The 23,686-nt window shown below is 44.1% G+C and overlaps 1 long non-coding RNA gene across 1 annotated transcript in view; it reads right to left on the minus strand.

The window, feature by feature from the left end:
* Positions 1–280: 280 nt before the first annotated feature.
* The window catches only part of LOC141153522 (uncharacterized), a 177,410-nt gene continuing 154,004 nt past the window's right edge, over positions 281–23,686 (minus strand). Inside the window, exon 3 of the long non-coding RNA XR_012247316.1 lies at positions 281–2,944. This is a non-coding gene — a long non-coding RNA (uncharacterized lncRNA). The remainder of the gene's footprint in view (positions 2,945–23,686) is intronic.

Genomic DNA, 23,686 nt, shown 5'->3' on the forward strand with positions numbered 1-23,686 from the left:
TTCAGATTAACATTTGTTCCTCAGTAGTGATTTAATTGCTTTTATGTAAAAAATAATTATTTACTGTAATGGAAATCATCTCTCCATGTAATCACATCATTCCCAATTCTGATGCTGAGCTCCCTGCTGGTTCAGCACCTGTACGCAGCATATTGTATGCACCACAGATGTAGTAGAGTCTGATGCATCCACAAACAAAACACCACAACTCTCACAATGCAATGCAGCAGTATAGAGCTATCCCATGTGTGTGCAAGAGGAATAACTCTATTTCTGGCCATTATATGATTTGTATACTGCATTTCTCATCAGTTTCCCCTTTGCAATCACTACCTCTCATTTCTAGAACTCGCTCCTATGATGTCTCCCATACACTGCACACTCAGACATGACGGATTCCTGCTCTTCTGTCTCTATGTAATTGAAACAGCAGCAGCAGCAGCAGTACTGAGCATTGTAGCAGTGAATCCAGCTGTGGGATAAGCTAAATCACTAACCTCAGCATGATAACTAACTTCCTCTGATTCTCACTCTGCTCCTCATTCCTCCTTCCCTCTTTATAAAGCATACTAGTAGGTATAACTTAATAAGCCACTGTGTTGGCAGTCTATATTGCTTTCATCAAGACAAATTTGTCCTCCTTTTTGGATTGAATAGTAAGTCTAGGAAACAGAGTGAGGATAAGAAGTGTCTCAAAAAAGTACTTATCTTTTTCTTCATTATTCCTATGTATTTTATCCCCGTTTTGTTTTTATTCCCCATTATGTAAAATTTCCCTTAATAAAAATATTGAGACAAAAAAGTACATATCTGATAAGGAATATATCAAAGTGTATTTTATTCACTTGTGCCAGTAACAGTAACAATTTAATGAGGATAGCTGCTTGCCTCTAGCCTAAAAGCAATGTGGAAGTCTTTTACACGTTATGCAATAATTATTGTTTTTCAAAAAACTTGTTGCTCATGGGCAAAAATATAATTGCTATAATATTGCTCCTATCTACTAGGAATATAACTACTATAAAACTTCTCCTATGTACAAGAATATAACTACTGTAATACTGGTCCATGTACAAGAATATAACTACTATAATACTGCACCTATGTACAAGAATATAACTACTATAATACTGCTCCTATGTACAAGAATATAACCACTATAATACTGCTCCCTATGTACAAGAATATAACTACTATAATACTGCCCCCTATGTACAAGAATATAGCTACTATAATACTGCCCCCTATGTACAAGAATATAGCTACTATAATACTGCCCCTATGTACAAGAATATAACTACTATAATACTGCCCCCTATGTACAAGAATATAACTACTATAATACTGCTGCTATGTACAAGACTATAACTACTATAATACTGCTCCTATGTACAAGAATATAACTACTATAATACTGCCCCCTATGTACAAGAATATAACTACTATAAAACTGCTCCTATGTACAAGAATATAACTACTATAATACTGCCCCTATGTACAACAATATAACTACTATAATACTGCTCCTATGTACAAGAATATAACTACTATAATACTGCTCCTATGTACAAGAGCATAGCTACTATAATACTACCCCTATGTACAAGAATATAACTACTATAATACTGCCCCTATGTACAAGAATATAACTACTATAATACTGCTCCTATGTACAAGAATATAACTACTATAATACTGCCCCCTATGTACAAGAATATAACTACTATAAAACTGCTCCTATGTACAAGAATATAACTACTATAATACTGCCCCTATGTACAACAATATAACTACTATAATACTGCCCCTATGTACAAGAATATAACTACTATAATACTGCTCCTATGTACAAGAGCATAGCTACTATAATACTACCCCTATGTACAAGAATATAACTACTATAATACTGCCCCTATGTACAAGAATATAACTACTATAATACTGCTCCTATGTACAAGAATATAACTACTATAATACTTTTCCATACAGTAAGAATATAACTTTTATATATCTACCTCTTATGTAAAGAAATTGATCCACTGTAATACTACTCCCTATGGAGATAAAGGTATAAAGTGTTCTCTGTTACATCGTCAATTTTAACCTTTGTCCTTACCAGACAATTTTATATTTTACAGTCTTTGAGTTAGTGAGTCTGTGTCTACAAATATACTATCACATATTTGGATGTTGTGTTTAGAAAGCTTGGAACTTGAATGATGGCGTCATTGAGCGATGCTATCGTGCCGAGTAAACATGAAGATGCTTGACTCACGTCCAATGAGAACATTGAATTGGATAAAGATGCCTGGAAAAATAATTGCAATTTAAACTGAAGGAAACAAACAAAAAGGCGTTGTGCAGGAGTCTAACTCTCAAATAATACCAAATGGGCAATAATACTTGGACAAACATGGGTTCGGCTGTAACATTTTTGTTAAAAAAAATCTTATTTTTATGTCTTTTGTCAATATATTCCTTATTAATGTAATGGAAAATCAGCACTTTTTTATGGAATTGTTTTTCAGAAGACAAAGGAAAATTTTAGTACAAGATTATGTAAAAAAATACAAGTATTCATCAATACACAGAAAAAAATTACTAGTTCAACTTTTTAAATTGACAAGAAAGTAAATAGATCATCTTCCATGGTAGATCAGTATCTACATTCAGTGACATCAGAGATGATTGTAGACGTTCGTTTGTCTCTTCTTCTCCATCTGCCCCACACCGATATAACAATGTTTTCTGACGACTGCACAGTTTAATTCCCAGACATCTTTTGCCCCTCAGTTCTCCGTAGGAACACAACTCCGCTGTCCTTCAATACTGCCATTCTTCTGCTACAACCATATCACGTCTGCTGCTTCCCCAGATGTCCCCCCTGCTGTACCGAGAGAGCAACCAAATCCTGACCAATACTGTACGTCAAATATATTTGTTGCTGGAAATAAAAGTAGAAGCAAAAAAATAAATTCAGACCGCAAACCAAACACTCTAGAGCACAGACCAAAAGATTGTTCCCCATCCCCCCTTCACTCACACTGACTGCTCCCTTATAATCCCCTTGTAAAACAGAATGTCCTCCAGTACCCCCATTTTTCTTACACCGAATGCTCCAGCCAACTCCTTTCTAACACAGACTGCTCCCCTATTCTTCCTTTCTCGGCCCTTCGTTACACCCCCCCCACCCTCTCTTTCTCACACAGACTTCTCACCAAATTTTTACTTTCTCACACAGACTGCATTCCTTTGCTCCAATGGCAGACAGAAAAGGGCCCCTGTGCAAGAGCAACATATGGGACAATAGCTCATCATAATGCACAATTCCACCTGCTTTGGAGGTAGAAGTGACCCCTTACCTCTTGGGTCCCTGTGGGGGACCAGCTTTGAGTTAAAATAAGTTTTTATTTTGTGTCATGTTCCCACGTACCATAAATATTGTGATCTTTTTTCCCCTGCACTTTTTTGTGCAGAAAAACTGTCCAAGCCAAATGGATGTGATTTCATGACAACGCCTGCCCTCTGAGCGTTTAAAGATGCTGTTAATTTGTGCATTTTTTGATGCATTTTTCCCTACAGTCTTCTGTAGGGAAAAATGCACCAAAAAAAAAACCACAGTTGCGTTTTGAGTGCAGAATCAACGCTAAATAAATGCATTAAAAATGTTGCTTCAAATTTGCACCAAAACTGGGAAAAATCCATAAAAAACACAGCAAAAACGCAATAATCATAGAATATTGCTATTGTGTATTTTTGTTTGGATACCAGCAGAAAACATACAGATAAAAAGCAGCAGAAAAAAACACAGCACACATTATATGTGAACATGGTCTTAGGCCAAATTCACACATTCAGTATTTGATCAGTATTTTACATCAGTATTTGTAAGCCAAAACCAGGAAGGGTGAAGAATGCAGAAATGGTGACGTGTTTCTATTATACTTTTCCTCTGATTATTCCACTCCTGATTTTGGCTTATAAATACTGATCAAATACTGAAGGTGTGAATGTGGCCCTAAGCGAAATCCCAGCCACTAATCAACAAGCCTCTGAGAAAATCTTCTGATTCTTCTGAATTTGCGGCAGAAATTATCTGCAACAAATCCGATACCTGTAACTCACCTTTAGGCCACGTTAACACATTCAGTATTTGGTCAGTATTTTACATCAGTATCTGTAGGCCAAAACCAGGAGTGGGTGAAGAATGCAGAAGTGGTAACGTGTTTCTATTATACTTTTCCTCTAACTATTCCACTTTTGATTTTGGCTTCCAAATACTGATGTAAAATATTGACCAAATACTGAATCATGAACATTAAAGTGGAAGTGGATGCCAGTATTGTGTAATACTTAATTTCCTTGGTGGTGGAGCTGCACAAAAACACTTTTTGATCACTGGCTGTGATCAATTTAACATTTAAAAACCCTTCTCATAATAAGGTGTTGCCCTAAGCAGACACCCCCTTTAATTTGTTTTATTGATACTTAGAATTTATATGCTGTATTATACTATGTGCACTTTTTTTAAAAAAAATTACAATGATTTACTATTTTACTTTATTCCTCTGAACCTTTAGCCTCTTTCCAGCTGGACCATTGCTGTAATTTCTGTGTTTAAGTGACATCCAGAGAAACCCCGACGAACTGATGTTCATTAATTCCTCACCCATCTGGCCTCTCTTGGTGAACCAGGGGCATCGCCTTCAAGAATAATTAACGTCAATGGGGCGAATGTGTAAAGGTAAAGCCGTCACTCGGGCCACAGTTCAGAGCAGGATTCAGAGACCTTACGTTACCGGCTCCTGAGGACAATCGCTAATCATCTAATCACCATGCTGGTATATCCATCCTCAGGTGTATAATAATATATGCAGTTGGTATGCTTTACTTCTTCTTGTATATAGTGATATGGAACATGCTGTTATAACTTGGGTATCTCCTCTGTGTTATTTACAGTACTATGCAAAAGTTTTAGGCAAGTGTCGAAAAAATTCTGCAAAGTAAGAATGCTTTAAAAAATAGATAATTGCTCTCCATTAGAGATGAGTGAGCACTAAAATGCTCGGGTGCTCGTTACTCAAGTTAAGCAAATCATAATGCTGGGGTGCTCGACCCGAGTACCAAGTATAATGGAAGTCAATGGGAAACTGGAGGATTTTTCCAGCGGCCCCCATGGAAGTCTGGAGGGGTCTAAAAATTGCTCAAATCGATGGAAACAGCTCTGAAATGGCTTGGGAATGGGAACAGCATGGGGAAGACCTCTGGAAGTATCTCTGTATACCAGGATGCTGATGGGAACAATGTTATCAGAGTATTACGTCACTTTTACGGACTGACAATAAAACATGCAAAACCGAAGATAAAATGGATTTTACTGGAAAAATTGTTAAGAAATATTCTTTCCAGGATAATGACTTGTATATAAGGCAAAATAAATAATAGAAAACAAAAATGCTCCTTTGGCACCTTGGGCTATGTTCACACGTAGTGTTTTTGCTGTGTTTTGGTATGTTCGCGTTGCTTTCAATGGTGAAAAAAAACATTCACCAGGAAATGCAATTTTAACATTTTACTACCTTTTCTGGTCATGTGGTGTGTGAGACATGATCAGATACATCCTGTTTAATTTATGAAGGAGGGACTCTGAACGTCACAAAGTTTTTTTTTCAGGGCCATCAGACGGCCCTCACTATTTGTCGAGGGTTGTCAGGCGGCCTTTAGTATTGTTAGAGGGCCAGCAGTCGGCCCTCACTATTGATAGAGGGCCAGAAGGTGGCCCTCATTATTGTCAGAGGGCCATCAGGTGGCCCTCACTCTAATTTTAAAGGACCAGCAGCCGGCCCTCACTCAACAGTTTTAGCGGGCTACCAGCTAGCCCTCACTAAGCATTTCTGGAAGGCCAGCAGCTGGCTCTGCTTTGCATAGCCGTATAGTGCTACGGCAATATAATTTATCCATCTGAGGTGGGCAAATGTTCTTATATTTATATTAATACTGTAAAGTTTGAAATTTGGAGGGCCAGAAGGTGGCCCTCACTATTGTCAGAGGAGAAAAAATCTGGCACTTGCAGAAAAAAATCAGATTTATTAGAAAAGCAATCCAAAAACAGTGACATTTTGGTCTAAAGAACCTTCTTCAGACAGATTGCATATGGTTCACTACATGTCACAGCACTGTGAGGAATATGGGTTCAACGACCATAGGATGAGTGGGAAAACTGATTTTTTTCTGCAACTCTATGAGTGCCGGATTTTTTCTACACTGAGTATATGGAAGTGGTATCCTCTCCTGGCACCATATTTTTATACAGAGTGACATACATCCTATTTAAATATTGTCAGAAAGCCATCAGACGGCCCTCACTCTAATTTTAGAGGGCCTGCACCTGGTCCTCACTCAGTAGTTTTATAGGGCTAGCAGCCAGCCCTCACTAAGCATTTTTGGAGGGCCAGCTGCTGGCTATGCTTTGCATAGCCATATATTGCTACTGCAATATAATTTATCCATCTGAGGTGGGCAAATTTTCTTTTTCATATTAATACTGTAAAGTTTGAAACTTGGAGGACCAGCGGCGGCCCTCACAATTTATAGAGGGCCAACAGGCGGCCCCCACTATTTTTAGAGGGCCAGCAGGCATCTTGACCAAGATGAGACCAAGATAGAGCTTTTTGGTAAAGCACATCATTCTACTGTTTACTAAAAATGGAATGAGACCTACAAATAAAAGAATACAGTACTTACAGTCAAATATGGTGGAGGTTCAAAGATATTTTGTTGCTGCCTATGGCACTGGGTGTCTTAACTGTGTGCGAGGCATCATGAAATGTGAAGATTCCCAAAGGATTTAGGGTCACAATGTAGCGCCCAGTGTCAGAAAGCTGGGTTTGCATCCTAGGTCCTGGGTTTTCCAACAGGATAATGGATGGAAACAAAGCACTGGAGAGTTCAGAAGTGTTAATTCCAGCTCCAGTAGCGTGAAGTCTCTCACCATTACCTCTTACATACAGATGGTACAGAGAAACTGCGAATGCACACATTAAATCAGTTAATTTTGCATGCTTTGATACATTTCTGAGTAAAGATTGTTATGCACACGCCCGGACTGACTTGCGTGTGCGGGTGTTGTGGTTCCACTGGACCATGAACCGGAGAGTGCCTGGAGGGGCGTGACTAAGTATCTGGCCGATCCGACCAAGATGGCACGACGGCATACGACGCCAGTGCACCAGGGAGAAACCGGGCAGAGGGACCAGGTGCTACTCCAGGTCAAACTCCGGACACGGGGGTTGACCCACACAGGGATTACTGGAACAGGCTGGTTAGGCTGGCGCACAGACTGGAGGGTATAGGCAGGCACAACTGGTATGCAGGCAGGCGGGTAAAGACAAGCGCAGCTAGAGTGCAGACAGGGAGGCACTAGCAGGTAGGAACACAGGCGGGATAGGACCCAGTACACACTGGGACTCAGGAACAGGCAGGTTAGGCTGGCACAGACTGGTGGATGTAAGCAAACACGGCAGGTATGCAGATGGGTGGATACAGGCGAGTATGCAGGCAGGGAGGTACTGGCCGAAAGGACGGGCTGGAGCACAGAAAGGTTAAGACCCAGTACAGACTGGGTCACAGAACCGCAGATGCAGTAGACAACCACAGCAGAGAGGGAACGCCCGAAGCGGTGGGCAAGAACAGAGCAGGACGGGGCTGCAGGAGCAGCGAGCACAAGCAGGGCAGGACAGGACTGCCGGAGCAGCGGGCAGAAGCAGGGCAGGACAGGACTGCCGGAGCAGCGGGCAGAAGCAGGGCAGGACAGGACTGCCGGAGCAGCGGGCAGAAGCAGGGCAGGACAGGACTGCCGGAGCAGCGGGCAGAAGCAGGGCAGGACAGGACTGCCAGAGCAGCGGGCAGAAGCAGGGCAGGACAGGACTGCCGGAGCAGCGGGCAGAAGCAGGGCAGGACAGGACTGCCGGAGCAGCGGGCAGAAGCAGGGCAGGACAGGACTGCCGGAGCAGTGAGCAAAAGGGTCAGAGCGGAGCAAGGCTGCCGGAGCAGTGAGCAAAAGGGTCAGAGCGGAGCAAGGCTGCGGAGCAGTGAGCAAGGAGTCAGAGCAGGCTAGAACCGCCGGAGCGGTAAGCAAAGGAGACAGAGCAGACTAGAACCGCCGGAGCGGTGAGCAAAGGAGTCAGAGCAGGCTAGAACCGCCGGAGCGGTGAGCAAAGGAGTCAGAGCAGGCTAGAACCGCCGGAGCGGTGAGCAAAGGAGTCAGAGCAGGCTAGGCTGAGTAGGGGGGACAGGGCTCTGTTCACACGGAACAGACAGGAAGGGAAAGGCAGAGCCAGACACCCACAGGGTACTAGCAGAGAAGTAGCGAGTGGACCACAAACTCACAAACGGGAGTACAGAGACAACAAGCAGGAGTTAGGTATGAGTTCAGACTCTGCAGAAAAAGGAAGGGAACGGACATAGAGGCAAAACAGGTAAAGGATAGGAGAGAGTTCAGACTGGAACTGAGTGTACGGAGGAGACCGACACTGCAGCGGGATACAGGAGCGGGTCTGGGAATACAGCCCCCAGAGAGGCGGGACGAACAGGCAAGGAGCGTGTTCAGACAGGACAGACAAGATACAGGAGCGGGTCTAGGTAATCAGCCCCTAGAAGGCAGGAGGAACAGGCTAGGAGCGTGTTCAGACAGGACAGACAAGATACAGGAGCAGGTCTAGGTAATTAGCCCCTAGAAGGCAGGAGGAACAGGCTAGGAGCGTGTTCAGACAGGCCTGGAAATACAGTCTCCAGGATAGGCAGACAAGAGAACACAGAACGGGACCTGGCACCTTCAGAGTGCAAGCACACACTGAATGAAACACTATGCTCAGGCAGGAATAGATGGGAGCAGCTGAGCTATATACCAGGTGACAGACAGCAATAGGCTGAGGACGCACAAGGGGTGTGACCCACAGCAGGTACAAAAAGCAGGAAGTGATCGGGCGCCGCCCTTAAGCAGCAGAAACAGACACAAACAGACAGCACGGAGGGAAGCCAGAGAGACATTCTGGACTGGAGATCAAGTGCGCGCTCTTGCACAGTGGGAGATGGACCACCATGCAAGGACGCCGCCAGGTATGTTACAAAGATCACCATAAAAAACATGATTCTGTCAATGTATGGAAAAAAAGCAATCAAGTTATGGACTGTGGAAGAGATGTATGTGACCAAAATGAACACTCATTTCCAACAGATGATACCTAGCACCTATCCCTATACTAAATGCAGTTAACAGAGGTATTAATAGGGAATATAATAGAAGTTACCTTGATTTTTTTTTAGGTTGCAGCAGCAAGGATTATAATTTATAAGGCACTAATCCCTGACTAGATGCCTGTAATATGCTATCCCTACTGCGACAGCTTACACTACACGAATTGCAGATAAGAGCGGTAATATTGCAGATATATTATATATAATATTGAATCGCACCTGAAAAGATTTTTTCTTGTACGTGGCAGAATCAAACTCTGGAGGAACGCAAGCAACCCTGCCTGCTTTGATAAATTTCTGAGTACAGATCACTGTAAAAAACACATCTGTCAATTAGTTTATGGAAAAAACAATCAAGTTATGGATTGTGGAAGAGATGTGTGTGACCTGAATGAAAACTAATTTTCTGCAGATTATATCTAGCACCCATCTCTACACTAAACATAGTTAACAGCTGTATTAATAGGGAATATAATAGATGTTACCTTGATATTTTTGTTGTTGTTAGGTTGCAGCAGCAAGGACTATAAGGCAATAATCTGTGACGAGATGCCTGTAATACGCTATTCCTACTGAGACAGTTCACCCTACACAAATTTCAGATAAGAGAAGCTATTAGTTTAACGTAGCAGCATCAAGGACTGTTATTTCATCAACCCTGCTGCGGAATATAATGGAGCATTTCGCATATACTCAGCGTGATATGGAGGAGACCAGGATTTTCTGTACTTACTGTACAGACTCTCCTGTCCTGGCTGTGAAATCCTGTATGCTGTTTGAGAACTCACTATGTGACAACCACATCACTAGATCACATACTAATAGAACCCACCGGCTCTTTTGGTTTCCAAAAATGTTCCCTCAACTAGAAAGTGGAGCCTCAGAATAGCTTTTTTTTCCCATTAGTAAGAAGTGGGCCTCCTAGACTGATAAAGCATATGCTTTAAGTGCAAGGGATGCCCAAAAAATTAGAAGGAGGCACTCCAATACCCCTTTGAAGAGAAGTCGTGGAGGATAAAACAATGTCTCTTTATTATAACCTTATTAAAACAGCTTGATGCTGGTCAATACTAGACACAAAGCAAAAAAAGGACACACATAGTGTACTGATGACAGAAATAATCACAAATGTTAGGTCAGCCTATTTGAGACTTGACCTGACTAACCCAATTGGTGTAATGTGGTGGAACCCCTATCAGAATAAGGCCCTCCAGACAAATATGTGTCTCACCAATGGTCATGAAGACTCGTGCAATGTGAAAGTCATGTGACACATACACTACCACAAATTATAGAAGAAAGTACACATAGACCGACGCACTAAATGCGTAATAATACCAAATAGTTATTAGAGTATGATAATGGATAGTGGTTAGGCAATGTCATATACCACTCGGACCATACAGATCTATAATCCCACTTAGCTACTAGAACAGGGTTTTTATAGGTGTATCCTGGTGAGAGAGGAATTCTAAGATGACGTGGGACAATTCCTGATCTAATATAATTGTCCAAGCTTTGCACCTCCCACCACGACGTGATTTGATCCCTATATACCTTGGTGAGCTCCTTAAAGGCTGTGCCAAAGGAAGGGGTATATCGTTTTTGTACAAAAGTACGGTCAGAGAAGACCTCCCGGCCTCTGTGATGCAAGTGTTGGTGTCAATACCCATTGACAGGAATCCAGCCATCCCAAATGTAGAAAAAATATGTAGCAAAAGAGGTAGTACTCAATATTGAATTTTATTTAGCAAAAGATAAAACAATGTCTCTTTATTAGAACCTTATTAAAACAGCTTGATGCTGGTCAATACTAGACACAAAGCAAAAAAGAATAAGGCCCTCCAGACAAATATGTGTCTCACCAATGGTCAGAGTAACCCCGCGCATCAGGGTCAGGGCGCTGGGACGGTCTGAGAAAACTGTACCAGACCTTTGATAGTGTTTCCCTGCCCCTGATTCATCTGGTATGTGTCTCCCTCGTCTCTACTCCTTGGTTGTCCAAACAACTGTGATCTATGCCGCCAGGGTTGTTAGTTGAGAATTTTTTTAATAAATCTTCAACTAGGGCCTTCTGGTACAGCAACATTTTATTAGACCTGTCCGCCACAGGAAGGAGAGATGGAAAGTTCTCCTTGTAATGTGGGTCTAGAAGGGTGACCAACCAGTAATTAGTGTTGGCCAAAATGCTTACAACGCGGGGGTCACGGTAAAGGCAACGGAACATAAACTCAGCCATGTGTACCAGACTGCCAACAGTCAAGACTTCCCTGTCCCCACCATGAGGACGACTGTCCATCTTCTCCTCCTCATCCTCCACCTCCACTCCCTCTCCTCCTCATCTTCAGGCCATCCACGCTGAACAGACGGGATGAAGGTGGTGTGGGTAGTACCATCTGTAGCGCAACAAACCCGCTCCTGTTCCTCCTCCTCCTCATTATCACCCTATCCGCGTTGAGAAGATGAGATGAGGCTGGGCTGTGTAGAATCACCCTCTATAGTTTCTTGCTCCATCTCAACCTGCTCCGCCTCCAAAGCCTCTTCTTTAATTGTGAGCAGCGAGCGTTTCAGTAGTCAGAGAAACTGGATGGTTACGATGATTATGGCATCACCGCCGCTCACTATCTTGGTCGAGTCCTCAAAGTTTTGAAGAATTGCACAGATGTCAGATATCCATGCCCACTCATCAGTTCTCATGTACGGAGGCTGACCGGAATACCGACGGGCATGTTCTAGCTGGTATTCAACTACTGCCCTCTGCTGCTCACAAAGCCTTGCCAACATATGTAATGTTGAGTTTCAAAGAGTGGTGACATCGCACACCAGTTGGTGAGTTGGAAGTTGCAAATGCAGCACTGCTAAGGTGGCAGCAGCTGTAGCTGACTTGTGGAAATGGGCACAAACGTGGTATACTTTCTCAAGAAGCTAAGGCAGATCTATGGAGCTGTTGAGAAGCCGCTGAACCACTAAGTTGAGCACGTGGGCCAGGAATGGTACATGTGCGAGGTTACCAAGCTTCAGAGCCGCCACCAAGTTACAGCCATTGTTGCACAAGACCATGACTGGTTGTAGGTTCAGGGGCGAGAGCCACAGATCAGTCTGGTCTGTTAGACCTTTACACAACTCTGCGATGGTGTGCGGTTTGTCACCTAAGCAGATTAGCTTCAGCAGAGCCTGTTGCCACTTGGCTAAGGCAGTGCTGCAGGGCTTCCAGCTTGTGACTGATCTTGACGTTTCGGAGATGGAGGGTTTGGAGGAGGAGGTGCAGGAACTGCTGCAGAAGGTGGAGGCAACCCTGATTGAACGAGGGCCCGCAATTCTCATTGTCAGTAGCACGTATTCTGGCCACAAGTGTTAGAACCCTCCTGTTAGTTTTTTCTATCTTGTGTTTTGCGGTCACGTGACCATCTGCCTATATATTCCAGCTCCACCCTTCTGGCTTTGCTGGACTTCAGTGTTGTTTGTCTGTTTTGCTAGCCTGGTGCTTCGGTGCCTATTTCTGTCAGTTTGCTTGGTCCTCTTGGACCTCTAGTACTTTTTGTCAGTTTGTCTTTTGTGTTCTACAACAATTTCTGTTTAGGAGATGTCCCATTTTTATCCCAGTCCTTAGTTCTTTTAGGGACCCCTCCCTTATATCTATAGGTCTTCGTTCAGACTAGCAGAGGACGAAGGCGGGTCTGTTCACTAGGAACAGGGAGCCCGTTACATCGTAGGGATTCAGCTTAGTCTTACTGTAGGGACAGCTTTCCCCTATCTTTCCTTAGTTCTTGTTGCAGATCATAACAGTAAGTCCAGCCCAAAAAAAACTAAAAGGAAAGAAATTCGGGGATCAGCATGGTTTCTGTCCAGGAGTTAGCTCAACGCCTGCAGGGATTGTCTCTGGAGGTGACCGAGCTTCAGCAACACGTGAGTAGCTGTCCTGGAGCGCATTTTGTGGAACCGAAGGTAGGATTGCCTGATGTTTTTTAGGGTAAACAGCAAGATTTTTTTTCCTTTAAAAATGCTTGTTTGTTATATTTTCATTTGAGACCAAGATCCCCTGGGAATGAATCACAGCGCATTGGTTTTATTATGTCACTTTTGCGCAAAGAACCACACGGTTGGGCCTTTTCTTTCCAGCCCAATGATCCATGTTTAAGTTCTGTTGAAGAATTTTTTTCTGCTATGGGGCTATTATATGACGATCCTGATCGAATCTCATCTGCTGAATCAGAACTTAGATGTTTGAATCAGGGGTCTGATGATGTTGAAAATTATTGCACATGTGACACCCCAGGGGTCTGGTTGCCACAGTGATAGAGATATTACGTCTGAGAGCAGGTGGGAGGTCTCTTGGTCAGGAATCCTATGCATGCCACACCTCCTGCACAATCCTGGGAGGGGAAGAACTTCCCCTATATAAAACTGGGGCTGAGGCAGGGTTAGTGAGTAGAGAAGAAGTAGAGACAGAGAAAAGAAGCAAATATAGGAACAGAACATCAGGAGCTCTGTGGGAGCAGTGTTACAAGGAGTCAGGGGCTGGCAGCTGCAGAGCTCGCCCTGACTGAGAAGATTTCTTACCGGACCCGGAGTCCGAGGCTGTGGGGACTAACTCCTACCCAGCAGCAGAATCCGTCAGGCAGGGGATTCCAGGTCCTCTGGCCAAGAAACCCGAAGGCCCCGAGTCACCGGCCATACGGGTGAGCACCACACGGTACACTGAGGGACGTGGGCTACTTATACCCGCCTCTAGCAAGGTAGCCAGAAGAGTACAGTTAGTTTGGGAGGCCTACAACTCCGCCTGGCCAGGGGAGATCCCATCTGCTCAAGGACTGACCAGGCCCCAATCGCTAGCCAGTACTCCGGGAGGGTCTATCTTTGTCACCAGTAAAGACCCTGAACTACACCGTACCGTCTCCGAGTGGTTCCTGCTACCCCCATCATCCACGTCGGCTGCCCTGAGGCCATACCCCTCCCGTTGGGGGTTATACTATCACGCTGCACAATCCTACCACCGGCCTCAGCGGTCTGCCCTGCAGCAGCAGCTCCTTAGCTGTACTCAACGGGTGGCGTAGTCGTCCAACATCTACCGCTGATACATCGCCGCTCAGTTTGACTCCCTGGGCACGGACCGGGTCACCGCCACGAGACTACAACCCTCAACAGATCCGGCTCCGGGTAAGCTCCCGCGTGCGCAACGCAGCGCGACACAGGCCCAGGGGCGCGTCACACACACTTCAGGAGATGGGCTTCAGAAGTTAAGTGGAATGATTCGGCGCTGAGATGTTTATTTCTTGCTGGTCTGAGTGAAAGGGTTAAGGATTTTCTAATTGCATTCCCTGCACCTGAGACTCTGCAGGAAGCTATGCAGTTAGCTGTTCGTATAGACAGGAGACTGAGGTGCAGGCTCAATGAGGTAAAGACTCCTGTAATGTCAGGTCCTAGTCCCCAGAAAATCTGCTCTGACAGTGGGGAACCGATGGAGGTTGGGGGGATGTCACTCCGCTCTCAGGAAAAAGACCGGAGATTAGCCGAGGGATTGTGTCTTTATTGTGGTAAAGGTGACCATTTGATTAAGTATTGTGAGCGTCGTTTAAGTAAAGAAAAAAAAAAGGTCAGTTACGCCCGTATAGCTTGTTTACACTCTGCAGGAGTATTTCTTTCTGGGAGTACTACTCTGCAGGGAGATTTGATTGAATTTCAGGTATTTGTGGATTGTGGTTCAACACTTAATGTGATTGATAAAGGGTTTTTGGAAAACCTTAAATTGAAATCCAAACCTTTGTCATCACCTATTTCTGTGGTTGCAATTGATAACACTCCTTTGAAATGTATTACTCACAAGACTGCTGCATTTCCTCTCACTATCAATGGAGTTCACCAAGAAATTTTGGACTTGGTTGTTTTGGATAATTTACCCTCTCCAGTTGTTCTAGGACTGCCTTTGTTAAAACTGCACAATCCTTTATTGGACTGGTCTACTAATGTGATTAAGTCTTGGAGTCCGAAGTGCTATGATAAATGTTGTAATGGTCGCATTGCGGCTGTGGAAAAAGTGGAATTACCTGTACCTATTCAAGATTTTTGGAGGGTTTTTTCGGAGGAGCAGTCGCAAGTTTTACCTCCTCATAGGGATTATGATTGTGCCATTGAGTTTGTTCCGGGTGATACTCTTCCCAAAAGTCGCTTGTTTAATCTGACTATCCCTGAAAGAAAGGCCTTGGAGGAGTACATACAGACTAGCCTGGCTGCTGGTCACATTACACCTTCTAAGTCACCAGTGGCAGTTGGATTCTTCTTTGTTAAAAAAAAGGACGGCGGTTTACGTCCATGTCTGGATTTTCGTGAAATTAATAAGATTACCGTACGCAATTCCTACCCATTACCGTTAATTCCTGACTTGTTTAACCAGTTAGTGGGAGCCAAGTGGTTCTCCAAAATTGATCTCCGGGGGGGCATACAATTTATTACATGTGAAGGAGGGTGATGAATGGAAAACTGCTGTTAACACTCCGGTAGGTCATTTTGAGAATCTGGTGATGCCTTTTGGTCTTACCAATGCACCTGCATTTTTTCAGAACCTTATTAATGACATCCTGAGACCTCTGATTGGTAAGAATGTGGTTGTGTATTTGGATGACATTTTGGTTTATTCACCAGATCTGGAGTCCCATTGGCAGAGTGTACGTGAAGTTTTGCAGTTATTGAGTGAAAATTCACTCTTTGCTAAGCTGGAGAAATGTGAGTTCGCTGTGCAGAAAATTAGTTTTTTGGGCTACATTGTCTCCAGCGAGGGCTTTGAGATGGACCCTGTGAAGGTTCAGGCTGTGCAGGAATGGCCTAGGCCTATTGGTTTGAAATCTATACAGAGATTTTGGGGTTTTGCCAATTACAGGAAATTCATTAAGAATTTTTCAGTAATTGTTAAACCTCTAACCGATCTCACCAGGAAAGGTGCGAATACGGCCCAGTGGACTACGGAGGCCATTGAAGCTTTTGAGTATCTCAAAGAGAGGTTCAGTTCTGCCCCTATCCTTATGCAGCCTGATGAGACCAAGCCTTTTTTGGTCGAGGTCGATGGTTCATCGGTGGGAGTTGGAGCAGTTTTGTCTCAGGAGAACAAGGGTGGAATACATCCTTGTGCCTTCTTTCCGAAAAATTTTTAGGAAACCGAACTGAATTATGATGTTGGAAATCGGGAGTTGCTGGCTATTAAACTCGCGTTTGAACATTGGCGTCATTTTTTGGAAGGCGCTAGATTTCCTATTCAGGTTTTCACAGATCATAAGAATTTGATCTATGTGGATGCTGCCAAGCGCTTGAATGCCCGTCAAGCTAGGTGGGCACTTTTTTTTTCTCGGTTTCATTTTTCTGTTACCTATATCCCTGGTACTAAGAATGTTAAAGCCGATTCTTTATCTTGCAGCTTCTCTCCTACGGTCGGTGCCGAGGAGGAGGAGAGCATTTTAGAGAAAGGAGTTGTGGTGGTGGCTTTGGACTCCGTTTTGGAGAATGGGATTCTGAAAGCTCAAGATGATGCTCCATCTAACACTCCCCATGGGAGGTTGTTCGTGCCTAGAGCCTTTAGGAGAGATTTGTTTGTGTAGTGTCATGAGTCTCTGTTAGCAGGTCATAAAGGAATTTCGGAGACTAAGAGACTGATCAGTCACAGTTTTTGGTGGCCTGGATGGCAGAAGGCAGTCATCAAGTGGGTGCATCAGTGTACTGTGTGCGCTAGGTCAAAGGCTTCACATACTCCTGCTGCGGGGTTGCTTTGCCCTCTGGAGGTTCCTAGTGCACCTTGGACGCATCTCACTATGGATTTTATTACTGATCTTCCTGTGTCCGAGGGTTTTACTGTCATCTGGGTGGTTGTGGACTGTTTTAGTAAGATGTGTCATTTGGTTCCATTCATTAAGTTGCCCTGCGCCAAGACACTCGCTAAGGCGTTTGTTAAGGAGATTGTCAAGCTCCATGGCATTCCCACGGATATTGTTTCTGATAGAGGACCTCAGTTTGTGGCTCGCTTTTGACGTGCTTTTTGTGACAGGTTAGGAGTCCATTTGTCATTTTCGTCTGGTTATCATCCTGAGTCTAATGGACAGACTGAAAGAAAGAACCAGGATGTTGAGCAGTTTTTGCGTTGTTTTGTGGCGGATAATCAAGAGGTGTGGTCGGAGTTTCAGCCTCTCACAGAATTTGCTCTTAACAATCATACATCCTCCTCTGTTGGGTGTTCTCCTTTTTTTTGTTGTACTGGGAGACATCCATCTTTTGGTTCGTTCTCCAAATTGGGGTCGGCGGTGCCGGAGGAGGAGAATTTTTCCGGTGATTTGGAGAGAGTTTGGACTAATGTACGTTGTAACCTTCAAGAGGCTAACAAAAAGTCCAAGAAGTATTTTGACAGGAAACGTAAAGAGGTTTTGTTTACTGTGGGTGACATGGTTTGGTTGTCCTCGAAGAACCAGCGGTTGAGGATTCCCTCTAAAAAACTGGGTCCTAAGTTTGTCGGTCCATTTAAAGTGCTTCAGGTTGTTAACCAGTCTGCTGTTAGGTTGGATGTCCCTACTTCCTGGAAGATTAATCCTGTGTTTCAGGTTTCCTTGTTAAAAAAGGCTGACGTATCTGATAGGGACGTCACTGTCACAGTTCCTCCTGTGGTGGAAGACGGCGAATATGAAATTTCGCGTATCTTGAATTCTAGATGGCATAGAGGGAGATTACAGTATCTTGTCTCCTGGAAGGGTTCCGGTCCCGAAGACAACTCCTGGGTAAGGATGGATCATGTCTCTGCTCTTAGGCTTGTTAAAGCTTTCCACAGGAGGTTTCCGGATAGGCCTGGGCCTGGAGGATCCGGAGGATCCTCATAAAAGAGGGGGTACTATTAGAACCCTCCTGTTAGTTTTTTCTATCTTGTGTTTTGCGGTCACGTGACCATCTGCCTACATATTCCAGCTCCGCCCTTCTGGCTTTGCTGGACTTCAGTGTTGTTTGTCTGTTTTGCTAGCCTGGTGCTTCGGTGCCTATCTCTGTCAGTTTGCTTGGTCCTCTTGGACCTCTAGTACTTTTTGTCAGTTTGTCTTTTGTGTTCTACAACAATTTCTGTTTAGGAGGTGTCCCATTTTTGTCCCAGTCCTTAGTTCTTTTAGGGACCCCTCCCTTATATCTATAGGTCTTCGTTCAGACAAGCCGAGGACGAAGGCGGGTCTGTTCACTAGGAACAGGCAGCTCGCTACATCGTAGGGATTCAGCTTAGTCTTACCGTAGGGACAGCTTTCCCCTATCTTTCCTTAGTTCTTGTTGCAGATCATAACAACAAGCACTTGTCCATGTGTCCGTGGTTATTGAACCTTCCCACTAACAACATTGGTCAGGACACGGGTGATGTTATAGGACATGTGCTTGTGTAAGGTGGGAACAGCACACTGGGAGAAATAGTGGTGGCTGGGGACCGAGTCCCGAGGGACAGCCATCACCATCCGGTTGCGGAAAGCTTCCATCTCCACAAGCCTAAATGGCAACATTTCCAGGGCAAACAGTCTGGAAATGTGACCGTTTAGTATTGTGGCCTGTGAGTGGGTGGCTGCGTATTTAGGCTTGCATTCCACGGTCTTGGTTAGGGACAACTGAACGCTGCGCTGGGACAAGGACATGGTTGCTGACGGTGGTTGCAAGTGTGCAATGACCGGTGCAGGGTGGGAGGCATCTTCCCCTGAGTCATGGTCAGAGGATTGGCATGCACGTAGAACAGGGGAAGAGGCAGTGGTGTCACCCACAGACACTGTTTCTGGACCCTGGCATTCGGCCCACCTAGTCGGGTGTGACATTAATTGCAGATTCCCACCATCGTCTTCTTCTGATTGTGGATGGTCAAATATATGGGCATTACTACCTGCAATCTCTTCATGTCCTGCTTGACAGGGCAGGGCGAGAGGCCAGAATCTATAAATGGAAATGTGAACAGGTTTTCCGAGTGTGGGATCACTTTTCTCTGGGGATTTGGCATGGTGGGAGGAAGGAGGTTCAGGGTGAGGTTTATGTGGTCCACAATCACAGCTACTGAAACTGGACCATGTGGAAGACAGGGTGGTTCTGACAAACTGACTGGAAGCATTAGCTGCTATCCAACCAATAACCTTTTCACACTGGTCTGACTTCAAGAGTGGTGTTCCAACTCCCGTTAAAAGTGGGACAAGAAGATAGGTTGACATGATGTGTGTGTTTGTTGTGCTCCCTCAGCAGGCACAGTCTCACCTTGCCAATGACCTCAGCCTCTGCACTCATCATTATCATCATGTCCAATTCCCAATCCCTTACCACATGCCTTGCCCATTTTAAATTACGTATGATATATCCCTGTTGAGAAAACTTTGCAGGATTGGTATCGCAGGGAAATTTGCCCACCTCAGATGTACTTGTTACATTGCAGTAGCAATATAGCGATGCTATTGCTAAGCAACCAAGTCTGGCTGTATGCTTTTAACGCACAACTGGCGCAGTTTAAATGGCGTATAATATTTCTCTGCTGAGAAAACTTTGCAAGATTGGTATCACAGGTAATTTTGCCCACCTCAGATGGACTTCACTGCTTGCGCTATATAGCGATACTATTGCACCCAACCAAGTCGGGCTGTATGCTTTTGACACACAACTAATACAGTATAAATGGCGTATAATATTTCCCTGCTTAAAAAACTTTGCAGGGTTACTATCGCAGGAAAATTTGCACACCTCATATGGACTTCACTGCATGCACTATATAGCGATGCTATTGCAACCAACCAAGAATGGCTGTATGCTTTTGATGCACAACTAATGCAGTATAAATGGTTTTAATATTTCCCTGCTCAGAACAATTTTCAGGATTAATATCAAAAAGAATATTATTAGCCCTGAGATGGGCTTTTGGTAGCAGCAGAAAGGATGTGCAATTAACCCCATCCTGTCCTACACTATCCCTTAGGCACAATCTCTCCCTAAGTGCTGCTAACAGCAGTATTAATATTGAATATAATTAGCCCTAATAAGGGCTGTTGTTGCAGTTGAAAGAAATATAAATGGTGTTTAATCCCTGCTTATATGCAGCTAAAACTCTTTCCCTAGTTCAGCAGCACCTCACCCTACTCTGCCTGTTTCCATTGGTACACTGTGCTGAGCATAAAGTCACGGGTCTTTTTTAGAAACCTGATGATGCTATGCCGCCAGCCAATCACAGTAATGCTACTACCAACATGGCTACGGCATTACAGTGACTGGCAGCCAAGCCCCGCATGTTTATTGGCTGTCTAACAAGCGCCAAACATGTGGAGCGGGGACTCGAGCTTGCGTGCGAGCATTCAAAAATATTCGCTGAGACTATAGAAAATTGCAACATTTCTATTCCCATGTTAGAAAAGATAGATGGCTCAACAGGGATCTTACAAATTTTGAAAAACTGTGCCTCTCATCGTCTCCACCCTCGCACTCCATCTCATTGCTCTATAAACACCTAATAGCCCATACTACAACTGTCAGACCACCCTATTGCGCTGCATGGGAAAGAGAACTGGGCAAATCTTTTGAGGACTCACGATGGACTAAATGTTTTCAATTTGCTCACAAACCTTCAATTGCAACCAAAGCTCAAGAGACCTCCTTTAAGATCATCTCTGTTAGAACCTTGCTGTTAGGTTTTTTTTCCTTTGCTGGTCACATGACCTTGTTGGCCTATTTAGTCCTGCTCCGCCCTTCTGGCTTTGCTGGACTTCATTGTATATCTACTTTCTAGCTAGCCTGTGCTCTGTATCTAACTCTGTTAGTTTGCTTGGTCTACGGACCTCTATGTTCTATCTATTTTGTTTGTTCGTCTGTCTGCTACTATTTCTGTTAGGAGGTGTCCCATATTCCTCCCAGTCCTTAGTACTTGTAGGGATTCCCTCCCCACATCCATAGGTCTTCGTACAGACTAGATTAGGACTTTAGCAGGTCTGATCGCAGGATCAGGTTCCCTGTTACATCGTAGGGATTCAGCTGAGTCTCATAGTAGGGACAGATCTCCTCTCTTTCCTTAGCTTTGGTAGCAGAACATAACAGTAAGTCCAGCCAGCAAATTCTCTAAGGAAAGATTTTTCTGTTCCATCATGGTGTCGGTTCAGGATTTGGTTCATCGCCTGCAGGGACTCTCTCTGGAGGTGGCCGAGCTCCGTCAGCACGTGAGTAACTGTCCTGGAGCACATTTCTTGGAGCCTAAGGTATGTTTGCCGGATTTGTTTTTTGGTGAACACCGAGAATTTTTTTCATTTAAAAATGCTTGCTTATTGTATTTTCGTTTGAGACCCAAGTCCTCTGGGGATGAATCCCAGCGCGTAGGGTTCATAATGTCACTTTTGCGCAAAGAGCCTCAGGAGTGGGCCTTTTCTTTGCAACCTAGTGATTCATGCTTCAGATCAGTGGATAGTTTTTTTTCTGCTTTGGGACTATTATATGATGATCCTGACCGTGTCGCATCAGCTGAGACTGAGTTGAGACGTCTAAGACAAGGATCGGGTAATGTGGAAAAATATTGTACACATTTTCGTCGTTGGTCCACTCAAACAGGGTGGAACGATTCTGCTCTGAAAAGTCTATTTCTTGCTGGGCTCAGTGAAAGGGTTAAAGACCTGCTAATTGCTTATCCTACACCTGAAGATTTGCAACAGGCTATGCAATTAGCTATACGGGTGGATAGGAGACTGCGTGCTAGGGTTAATGAGAGCAAATCCTCTGCTATGTCAGTTTCTGGTTATGATAATGTGTGTACTAACAGTGGTGAACCGATGGAGATTGGATCGGTGGCACCTCGCTCTCAAGAAAAAGACCGTCGTTTTTCGCAAGGCTTGTGTTTCTACTGCGGAAAATCTGGTCATTTGATTAAAGGCTGTGAGCTTCGTATGAAGAAAGAAAAAAAAATGGTCAGTCACGCCCGTATTGCCTGTTTAAATTCCAAGGGTATATTTTTAGCTGCTTCCACGATTGCTCAGGAAAAATTAATGGAATTTCGGGTGTTTGTTGATTGCGGGTCTACACTGAATGTAATTGATGGGGGATTCGTGGAAAAACTCAATTTAAAACCTGAACCTTTGTCATCCCCCATTGCTGTGGTTTCTGTGGATGGCTCCCCTTTGAAGAATATTACTCTCAAGGTCAGTGAATTTCCTCTCACTATTAATGGTGTTCACCATGAGAAATTGGATTTGGTAGTGTTGAATAACTTGCCTTCTCCAGTAATATTGGGTTTGCCCTGGTTAAAATTTCACAATCCTGTACTGGATTGGTCTACCAGTGAAATTAAATCCTGGAGCCATAAATGTTATGACAAGTGTTGTAACGGGCGTATTGCAGCTTTGGATAGGGGAGAATTGCCTGTTCCTATTCAGGATTTTTGGAGAGTTTTTTCTGAGAAGGAATCGCAGGTTTTGCCTCCCCATAGAGACTATGATTGCTCTATTGAATTTGTCCCTGGAGCGACTCTTCCTAAGAGTCGTTTATTTAACCTTACTATTCCTGAGAGGAAGGCTTTGGAGGTATACATACAGACAAGCTTGGCCGCCGGTCACATTAGGCCCTCTAAGTCTCCTGTGGCGGTTGGATTTTTTTTTGTAAAAAAAAAGGACGGCGGTTTACGTCCTTGTCTGGATTTTCGTGAGATTAACAAAATTACGGTACGCAATCCTTACCCACTGCCATTGATTCCTGATCTGTTTAACCAGTTATTGGGGGCCAAGTGGTTCTCTAAAATTGACCTTAAGGGGGCATACAATCTGTTGCGCATGAAGGAGGGTGATGAATGGAAGACTGCTTTTAACACTCCTGTGGGTCATTTTGAGAATCTGGTTATGCCTTTTGGTCTCACTAATGCTCCTGCATTTTTTCAGAATCTGATTAATGACATCCTTAGACCTTTGATCGGTAAAAATGTGGTTGTGTATTTGGATGACATTTTGATTTATTCGCCAGATCTGGAGTCTCATTGGCGGAGCGTGCGTGAGGTATTACAGTTATTAATGGACAATTCGCTTTTTGCTAAGCTGGAGAAATGTGAGTTCGCTGTACAGAGAATTAGTTTTTTGGGCTACATTATCTCCAGCAAAGGTTTTGAGATGGATCCGGTTAAGGTTCAGGCTGTGCAGGAATGGCCTAGACCTATTGGTTTGAAATCGATACAGAGGTTTTTGGGTTTCGCCAATTACTATAGAAAGTTCATAAAAATTTTTTCTAGTATTGTCAAACCTCTGACTGATCTCACCAGGAAAGGTGCTGATGCGGTTCAGTGGTCTTCTGAGGCCATTGAAGCTTTTGTGTATCTCAAGGAGAGGTTCACCTCTGCTCCCATCCTTATGCAGCCTGATGTTACTAGGCCGTTTTTGGTTGAGGTTGATGCTTCCTCTGTGGGGGTTGGCGCAGTATTGTCTCAGGATAACGGGGATGGATTACA

This window comes from Phyllobates terribilis, unplaced genomic scaffold (genome assembly GCF_046119375.1).
Source record: "Phyllobates terribilis strain yellow unplaced genomic scaffold, ASM4611937v1 Scaffold_7__3_contigs__length_470593459, whole genome shotgun sequence".
NCBI classification, from domain to species: domain Eukaryota; kingdom Metazoa; phylum Chordata; class Amphibia; order Anura; family Dendrobatidae; genus Phyllobates; species Phyllobates terribilis.